This window comes from Nothobranchius furzeri, chromosome 5, assembly GCF_043380555.1.
Source record: "Nothobranchius furzeri strain GRZ-AD chromosome 5, NfurGRZ-RIMD1, whole genome shotgun sequence".
Taxonomy (NCBI): domain Eukaryota; kingdom Metazoa; phylum Chordata; class Actinopteri; order Cyprinodontiformes; family Nothobranchiidae; genus Nothobranchius; species Nothobranchius furzeri.
In genome coordinates, this window is record NC_091745.1 from 74602364 (window position 1) to 74612512 (window position 10149).

Consider the following 10149-nt stretch of genomic DNA (forward strand, 5'->3'; position numbering starts at 1 on the left):
TCCCGAACAGGGGACATTTTCCACTTCCTGTGTGATAGTGCCATTAATGTTCAGCGTATGTGTCTGCCGTCAGGTTGCAGCTGCAACATAAATGACGGTACCTTCATATAAATGCCTCCATTTTTATTCTCTCATTTCTGTCCACCTACGGGGAAGTCGCAAACAGCTGGTGGGATATACTGGCAACTAACTTTTGTCACTGCTGATTTCTTTAGTTCATATCAAATATATTTGTAGAACTTAGATTTTGAACGATTTCTTGACTAATTTTAAAGTGTAGGCTAAAACGTGACACTCTGTTTATGGATGCCTGCATGGACAGCTGGGTCTGAGCTGTCCCACTTCATAACAATAGAGTTTAAACAGTATATTAAACATAAATGTGGGAGTTAAAAAGCTAATTGTCGAACAGCAGTGACCAGACGGTGGTGGTTTTTTATTTGTCCAGGCAGTCAGCTGCTGCTGGACATAATGATGAACTTACAGAAAACAGAGACGCCATTGTTCTCAGCCGAGCCTGGAGACCCTCCTCTTCCTCCAAACGCTTCTGCCTCTCGTTCCCTCTAATCCAGGTGAATCGAGAGAGGTTGTTAAGAAGGCCGCCTATTGTCCTCTGCTCACTTCCTGCCCTCTGTTCCCCCGAACCACACCTGTATCAATAGACAAACCCGTCTTTGAGGAGTGACCCTAGAGGAGCACCGGCTCTGTAACAGGAGATGATTGGGCTGTTTCTCTTGAAATTGAAGCTGATGGAGGATTTTTTTTTTTACGTGTGTGGGTGGATGGGAGTTGTCTCTGTACTCAAGACTCCTTAAAGTGCATTTTTATGTGCTGCAAGTGAAATATTAACTGGTTTACTGTGTGCATGTTAATGCTGTAAGAATCACACGGTGGCTTTTTACGTGGCTGCCTGCAGATTTAGCTTCATGGTGACGGGAGAAGTGAAGAAACATCTCCTCTGACTTGTCACCTCCCCCCCAGTGTGTGTGTGTGCGTGCTTGCACCGTCAGGTTGCTGAGAGTCATCTCCTCATTGTTCTTTCTTTTTCCAAAACCTTTTATTAGAAACACTACCCACTGTCCTTTTACCCTTCTTTCAATTTTTCCTTCCCTTGCAAGAACCTTGTGGCTGATTCGTGCACCAGTGATTCATGAATTTTTCTCAAGCACAGCACAGTCATGCTGTGTGCACGCACGAGTGTGTGTGTGTGTGTGTGTGTGCGTGCGTGCTGAGTGTGGAGTTGAAGAAGTAGTCTGATTGCTGGAGGGGAGGTAGGAGGGGAGAGGCGGAGAGGGAATGTGCTGCGATGCCAGCCGTGATTAGAGCAGTGGCACTCGCCGCTTAAACACACATTTAAATAGAGACAGCCCGAGGATGATGAGGTGGTGGCGGTGGGGCTGAGGAAAGGATGAAGTTCCTCTGCTAATGTAAACGAACACAATTGTTCTGGTTTTAAATAGAAGCCCCTCCGGCTCCACCTACCAACTTTCCTTATTCGTTTTGTCTCCGCTCCACTCCTTTGCTCTTTATTACTTTTAACACCGACTTGCTTTATCTCACGGATTATTAATGCCCTCGGTGCATGTTTTTCTTTTTTTGTCTGACCGCTCATTCGGCTCTCGTCCCTGTGCCAGTCTGTGCTCATCTCCACTTCCTCTCCTCGTTCCTTCAAGACGTCCCTTCCTCCCGTCGCTGCCTTCGTCACCTCGGCCCTATTGTGTGTCTGCTTCCTGTTGCTACCGCCCGTTTCCTCCTCCTTTGTTTTTTTTTTCAGCCCCAACACAGTGCATCACTTTTCCTTTTCCTCCCTTAACCTACCTCGTCCTGCATCCTCAAGTTTGGAGTGTCCTACTTTGATTTCCTGGTTCAGTCCTCATTGCCCCGCCCCCCCTTCTCACTCTTGTTTATTTACACAGCGAGCGAGATGGAGGTAGGGCTGTCAGGGACAGATTGACGGATGGAGGGAGGCCATGGGTGAGAGGATCTGGGCGTTTGATTGACGCTCTTGTCACTCAGGATAATACTTACAGAATTGGCTGCTTCGTTACCGAGAAAAGGTTCTTCCTTGAAATAATTTGCAGATGTCTCCTCAGGCCTCGCTCCGGTGTGTTGCGCTTTTTATTTTTATTTTTTTGATCTTGCATCACTTCCATTCTTCAACCTAAAGGTCTCAATCTGCTAAAAGTAAAGCTTTCTTTGGACATGTATTGGCATTTTCGTACATCCCCATCGACAGAGGCAGTCTGCGGCGCTACACGTCTGCCCTTTAAAGAGCTCGTCCCTTAGAGATGACATAATTATGCAGTGTCAAGGTGTGACGAGCGGAGCGTTGCTGCATTAGAAGAATTAATATGCGCAGGAGAGTCTATCCATGATCTTGTAATGCTCATAGCCACTCCGTTCTCCTCCCACACATCTTTGGAAACAATCACACTCTGCAGCAAATTATCTCTGAAGCTATCAGGGCTAATGGACGCTGCCCTTTTGTGCCCAATAGTTGATTTTAAGACTTGTTTAAATTTGATATCGCGTTCATTTGTCATGTCTAATGAATGAAGGGATAATTATTGCTGACATTGGGGTTAATTGACGTTGGAAATAAGAAAATATTAGCCATGATATCATGGTTAAGCCAGACTGATTATTTTCAATACGAGATGGGAAATTTATGGACGTTTTAAATTGAATTATTGTGAGACTTTTATCAGATTCCCAGCTGCTTTCTAGTTGCTGTAAAGAGCAAGTTCACTGAGAAACTGTGTATTGTTTTCAAAATATGACGGATCACTATGAATTTCTCACGCAGGCTAAATGGAAAAGGTCTTCTACCCCTGATTCCTGCATTAGGCGTCGCTAGAAAGTAGATGGAGAAACGTTCGGATGAGAAAAAGCAACGCAGGTCTTTGTCGCTGTAAATTAACATTCGTGGACTCACCCATCTTGGCTCTAGACGGGGAATGCTGTTGTTGTTTTTAGCGTCCACCGCAGAGAACGTCTGGGCTAGTAGAAGCTAACCGTTAGCATTAGTATCTCCACAACCAGGCAGAACTGCTTCAGGCTTGCGCTGTTTGTGGAGATACGACATCGGCGTTGCTAATCAGTCAGTGGTAGACACATTGCTGTTAGCGGGATGTCTAAATATCAGGAATTAAGGCTACGTTGACACTGCAGGCAAAAGCGCATCAAATCCGCTTTTTTCCCCACATGCGACCCATATCTGATTTTATTTATTTATTTGTTATGACCGTCTGAACGCACAGATCCGATTTTGTTCCAAACGCGATCCATGTCACTTGAATATGTTGCACTAATTCTGACACGTATCTGATGTTTTTGAAAGAGACTGCAGTCCGAACATTCACGTCGCACTAAATCCGCGTCCTACATCACCGAGTCAGCGGAGGCGAGCGTCGTGTGTGTGTGGATGTTCCTGAGAAGCGTTGACGGAAGGGTTCAGGAGTCTGGCTGGATATCCTGTTAAGTTTTAGAATTAAAAATACGGGAGAGCATGCGGGAGATGCTGCTGGAGCGAAGTGAAGCGTTTCACCGGTCTCGGTCTCCGTGAAGGGGGTCTCTCTCAGTGAGAAAAATAATACAGGAACATTTTTGGTGAATAATAATTCAGGAAGACGGCGGGAACAACGAGTAAAGTTGTTCAGTTTTTAAAACGGAAGAATTAACAGGTGCAATCCTGCGAAAACTTCACATCACAACTCCGCCGCTCCTGGTTTCGGCTCTACTAAGTGGGGCTTCTTCACTTCTGCACATGCGGGTCGCTTTGGGGGCGTGGAGCGTTCTCATTGGAGAGAGTTTGATGTTGCATTTCAGTCATGGTGTGAACAGCCACACAAAAAAATCCAATTTACTCCACAAAAAAACGTATTTGAGCATCAAGGCCTGCAGAGTGAACGAAGCTTTAGACTCCAAATCCCACAGATTTCTCCTCCCCTCCACACTAGCTAAACCAGAGATCGACTATTCATTTATACTAGAGTCCACTGCAAATGTGTTAACAACAAGTGAACTTTGTCTTAAATTCAATGATCAGCTGCTAAAAAACAAATTTATTTTCTATAATGGTCTGAACCTTTGTTGTTTTTAGGACCTTTTTCAGATGAAATCTGTTCGTCATTTAATTATTACAGAGCCGAGTCCTGCAGCGCCTTCTGTTTCTAATTTCACATCACATGGATACAGGTCTGCACAAAGAGCTTTGTAGCCTGAGATGTACAAGACCGTTCAGCTTATCAGTATCATGCAGCCATGGTCCGATGGAGCTGCTGCAAAATCGGTTTAGACATTTTTTTGAGCACCTCCAGTCAAATCAGAGGCTGGTTTTTATATTTCAAGTAGATAAAAAGCAAAAACAAATCAATAAACATGTTTTTTAGCAGCTCTTGAGTGGAAGATATTGAGAAAATTTGTACTTTGCCTACCCTAATTGGCTCCGTGCTTCACAAATAAGTCCGTTTGACTTCCATTTCTTTCCCCAAAAATGATTAGTCACTTTATTTTCTGTGGAGAAATGTTTTTACATCATAAATTTAGTTATGAAAAGTAAAACGGTTAAAACTGAATTTTAATGGAGGAGAGAAAAAGCTGAAAGATTTAAAATGGATTTCTTAGAGTTTTACAGTTAGTCATCAGATAATAAATGAATATTTTGGCCATTTTTGAGACTGTTTCAGTAGAAATGTAGGAATATCTTACCCATTGCCAAAGATTTATTTGTTACAGGTGAAACTCCGTTTGTTTATTTCAGTAATTCAGCTTTGACTGCGAGACCATCTAACGGCTCAGGAACCATTGGCAGGTTTTGGATTAATTTGTAATTGCAAGAAATGAAGACATGAAATATTGTGCTGTGCATGTAATGAGTCTTATATGAATCTCCTCTACTAGATTAACCTTTTTAAGTGGAATTACTGAATAAATAATGAACTTTTACACCTTTTTTTTAGGAACTTTTTTTCTGCAGTCGATTAGCACAAGCTCACTCTAAATACTCTTTATCTGAACTGAGGCTGTTCCAGAAGCCATCTCTTAATTGATGAAATGGTAATCATTAATGACTTTTACACAAAAACATTATTTAATGGCTGAATATTCGTCGTCATCTTCCTCCGCTTATCCGGGTCTGGGTTCGGGTCGCGGGGGCAGCATCCCAACTAGAGAGCTCCAGACCGTCCTCTCCCCGGCCACCTCCACCAGTCCCTCCGGCAGGACCCCAAGGCGTTCCCGGACCAGATTGGAGATGTAACCTCTCCAACGTGTCCTGGGTCGACCCGGGGGCCTCCTGCCGGCAGGACATGCCCGAAACACCTCCCCAGGGAGGCGTCCAGGAGGCATCCTGACCAGATGCCCAAACCACCTCAACTGGCTCCTTTCGATCCGGAGGAGCAGCGGTTCTACTCCGAGTCCCTCCCGAATGTCCGAGCTGAATATTCCTTTGGGAAACTGTGATTTGGGTCAGATGAAGTCAAAGTGGTGCCATCAGGAACTGTGAGCTGATAAAAGCAGATTAATCAGTAGGTCGACTTTAACTGGAGGTAAAAGATGAGAAGACTTTTAGAAATAATACCAAATCACTTCCAGCTGTTCGATGTCCCAAACACCCTTGATTTAGTCGCTTATTGGGACCTTCGGGAGATCAGGGAAACTTTGTCAGGTGGCGAGGCGAAGGAGAATTCCTCGGCGGCTCCGGAGGAGCCATGGGAAGATTCCTGCTGACGCAGCGGTGGAAGTCACGGCTCGGGTCTACACGGCTGGAACCTAACCTCGTCCACGAAGTCAACATCTGACGTGTGAGGTCAGGTTTGAGACTGTTGGTGTGGAAGTTGGAGTTCAGTCAGCAGGATTATTCACACCACACACCTTTAAATTGTAAATGGGAATTATTTAATATTAAAGATTTGACTTTAATGCTGCAGCTTTCAATAAGTTCACAAATGATTTGATCAGTTTGAAGATCTTTCAGTTTATATCAGCTGCGGTTGCAATCTTTTGCACGACTAAAATGTGCACGCATGAAGAGATCAGAGATTAAATTTAGAAAATGACACAGCCACCCCGATTGGTGCCCTTTTTTCTGTCTTACACAATGAACTGATCACCTCGCCGGGTCGGTAAGGTGAGCCGAGATCAATGAGCTGCAGCCTCACTTTAATTTGTTTTCATAATGAAGGTGCGAATGATGTTAAATCAGAATAATATTGACAGAATGAAGTGTGCCAAGTGTCCCGCGTGAGTGAAAGGGCCGCTTTGAGGGCTTCCTGATAAATTGAGGTCATTGGCCAGTCTAGCACAAAATCATTACATCACCTCACAGTTGACAAACCCCATTTGTGCTGAGTTTGTAACGGCGGGAGTGGCCGGCGAAAAGGGGGCTCCAGAGATCCTGTGAATGGACACAGTGGGACGAGAAAAGAGGGGAAAGAGGAGTGCGCGCCCGTGCTGCTGGAGGTAAATGTGTGTTGGCAGTAGCCAAAGGCAGGGAGAGCGTGATAGCACCATGGGGAGGGAAGAGAGGAGCTGGTTACTGAACCATCAGCGGAGGTAATGAGACACAGGTGCAGCCCAAGCAGCCACGTCCCTCACCAGGAAGGAGAGCGGCAAGCCTGGAAATCAGACGTGCTGCAAAAGGAAGATTCAATGCAACATTTTGCTTTGATGGGAGATTAGTACATGTAAGCATGCGCTCCCCTCACAGGAGTTCCCGAACAATCATGCTAAAGCGTCAGGCATCGAGATGTGCCGTTAATCCAGGCTCTGTGTCTTCTGACTCCTCATTTATTTACTTCTATTTTAAGCAGCTTGTTAAAAAAAAACAAGTGCAACGCAGACATATTTGTGGATCTTTGCAGTTCTGATCATGCCTTTTAAGCAAATACGTGCAGAAAAAAAGGCAAAGCTGGTTTTAGCTCTTGATTCTCAATGAATGCCAAGTTTGTGTTCGCTTCGCTAAAGCAGACAGTGATGGGTTAGTTAGCAGAGCGGCTATGAAAACTGGATCGCAGAGCGAATCCAGTCAGGAAAGAGATTGAAGGAGACTTGTGAGGGGATACGGGGCACGAGCTGCACAGGAAAAGGTGTCAAGTCTGCACCGGGGTTGGCGAATCTTCTGGCTACGTGTGAGGATGCGTGCAGCTGAAACGCATTCGCTGCCAGCGGCAAGGTGGGCCGACTACTGCCGCTCTGCTGCTTGTTTTCCTTCACCAGCTTCAACATCTGTTGGCAGAATAAACCAGATGAAAGGTTTATGAGTGATGGAGTCCCTGCAGTAAAGAAGTGTGTGTGCAGGAAGGAAAGTGCAGTCCTGAGCAGATGTGCTCAACAGTTATGAGGATCCACGGTTTATTTGAATGTCAGACATCAGAGCGGCCAACAGAATGGCTTTTGTGTTCGGCCCAGCGCGGCGTGGGTAAATATTTTGGAAGGGCCTGCTGTGTTAGAAGATTGTTCTTTCAGGCTGAGGGCGCGTTGGACGAGAGGAAAGGAGATGGCGAGCTAAAAGGAGCTGTGAGGCAGCTGCTCTGTTTATTTCCTCATGCGGAGACGTGAGGACAAACTGGGCTTTGTCCCGCGTGCAGGCCAACTCAAATCTTAACGCTAGAGCCGTGAGAGCTGGGAGAGATGCAGAAACTGCTTTTCTCTCCCGTCCCTTCATTTGCTGCCAAGTCGCTCACTCTGCAGCGGGGTTGCCCTCGCTGCCAGCGGTCGGCAACGCGAATGAACAAAGTGTACCTCCCCCCGAGGCGCTTCTCCACAGTCTAAAGGTGTGCTGCACCTTACCGGACACCAGCTAGGGCTGAACCTGTGATCACTTGTGTCCTTTTCTAAAATTCAGCCAGTTTTTGAGAAGTGTTAAACGAGTGAATCACAAATGTTGTTTATGTGCTTAGCAGACGCTTTTACCCAAAGCGACTTACAATACTTTTTTTAACCTATCGGGCATGTTGTGATCTGTGGGGGAAACCGGAGTACCCGGAGAAAACCCACGCATGCATGGGGAGAACACGCAACTCCACGCAGAAAGGCGAGTTTTGAACCTGCGACCTTCGTGCTGCGAGGCAACAGTGCTAACCACTGCGTCACCATGCAGCCAAATGCGAAGCAAGCGTGCAAACCTGCTCAAATGTTGCATTTTATGTCCTTTATGTCTTTGCTGTTGTGTCACGAGGGCGACTGGAGTCGAACGTGGAGCTGTGGGATGAGAGGGATCATTCATTCACCACACACACACCTCCCACACGGGCCTTTCATCTTTACTCTCACAGGCGTCTCTTGTTCTGTCAGTCTCACTGAAGAGAAAGGAGACTGGTGGGAGGGAGGATGTCAGGAAAGGGGTGAGAAGGCAGATTTGGGTTTCTCGTTGCATGTAAAACCCGCCCCGCCCTCCTTCCTGCTCGACTTCAGGGGTAAAAGTAACAGGTTGCAAAAGCTCTGCATCTCCATGTTCATCCTCTATCTCTTTAATTGCATCCGTTCCCGTCTCACCCCCCCCCCCTCCCCCCTCCCCCGTCTCTTCGCTCTACCAACATTTGCTTGCAGTCCTTCTCTTCTGTCCATCCCTTGCTTTCCCTGGGGCTTGCCTCAGTGGGTCGGTTCCAGTCTGTCTGTTTGCTGATGACTCCACTTGGAGCAGATGTGATGCTCAGCAGCTGTTGGTTTGCTTTGCAGCACTCCCCTCCAACGACTCTCATGCTCCTATTTATCTAAACGCATTTTTCTCCTCCGCCGCCGCGCCGCCCGACTGTAAATCGGCGAGTTTAATTTTATTTTCAGATGCATCTTTTTGCCCCCTCTCTGCCCAGCCTCATCAATTCAGTCCACTTCCCAGCTGCCCCCATGCAGCTGTTGATGTTCAGAGCGTATTGCGCTTTTTTATTTTTTTGTCTCGACAATAACTGGGAGTGCAGTCCTGTATTTATGTGCAACATGAATGCCAACTGTCACGCCGTTATTGTGTGAAGCAAATGTCAGCCTGGGTTGTAGCTTCCCAACAGATGGAGAAAGGGAAATTGTTCCTTTTGTGAACCTTTTTGAAATGAGAGAATCGTGAATGATTACGTTTTCATCTTCCCACTGACGGTGCTGTTAAACAGGAATTGGAATTTCCAGGTTAATGTTTGGATTTATAGAAATAAAAATGAGACTTGGGCTCTATAAATGTGATGGATTATTTATTTTTTTAATCCCCTGAGTGTCCTTCACATTAACGCTGTATGTGTCCAACCCAAGCACCGCGTAAAGTCCACCAGGAGATGTGGTTTATAGATGCTCTTCTATGGCAAGTAGGGCTGGGCGGATCGATCTAAAATATCGATAGTATCGATCTAACGTTGGTATTGAGTATTTACTAGATACCTGCGTGATGGTATCGATTCAGTTTCTTCTAGCCTGGCAAGCCATGACGTACTCACCGCTACAGATGTCGGTCAACGAGGCGGTCCACCAAACTCCGTCAAAGAAGATGCAAAACGCATCCTTTTCCTAAATAAACATTAGTACTTCTATCTGATCTTGACTCAAACAAAAGCTAAAGTCATAATAGTCCAAACTTGATGCTGAAGCCATTTCAAACGAGCGGCTGACCGCCGACCAGTCACGTTTGTTTTATTTTTTTCTAATAACATCCCGCCTACTTAGTGTTACGATTGGCCCATGAAATCTATACAGCGCCATGATTGGACCACTACAGAATGGCAGCCATCTTGATTTGTAGTTTACCTGGCTGATACCTGTGATTGGACCGTTTCGAGCGGCAGCCATGCTTGTTTGCAGGGACATCCCGCCTACCTCGCTAAAAGAGCGCTGTGATTGGCCCAAAAAACTATTAAAACACTGTGATTGGAACGCCACGGATGTCTGTCAACGGAGCAGTCCGCCATTACATATAAAAAAAAAAGTTGAACGGCGCGCCAGCACAAGACAGACGCAGAACGGCAGATAGCACTGTTGTGGCTGCGTGATGGCAGACCGAAAAAGGAGCGCCGTTTGCAATTTTTTTTACAGCTTTATAGATTTCCAATAGAAAAAAAATCTTGAGCTTGTTAACCATTTTAAACCATTTTGAGTTTCCTAATTAAAACGTTATTTGCCTGCAAATGTTCCCTGTATTTTATTATCATCGTACACATGGTTTATTAA

The 10149-nt window shown here is 45.7% G+C and overlaps 1 protein-coding gene across 2 annotated transcripts in view; it reads left to right on the forward strand.

The window, feature by feature from the left end:
- The window catches only part of si:ch73-22o12.1 (nectin-2), a 157097-nt gene that overhangs the window by 22197 nt on the left and 124751 nt on the right, over nucleotides 1-10149 (forward strand). The window lies entirely within an intron of this gene.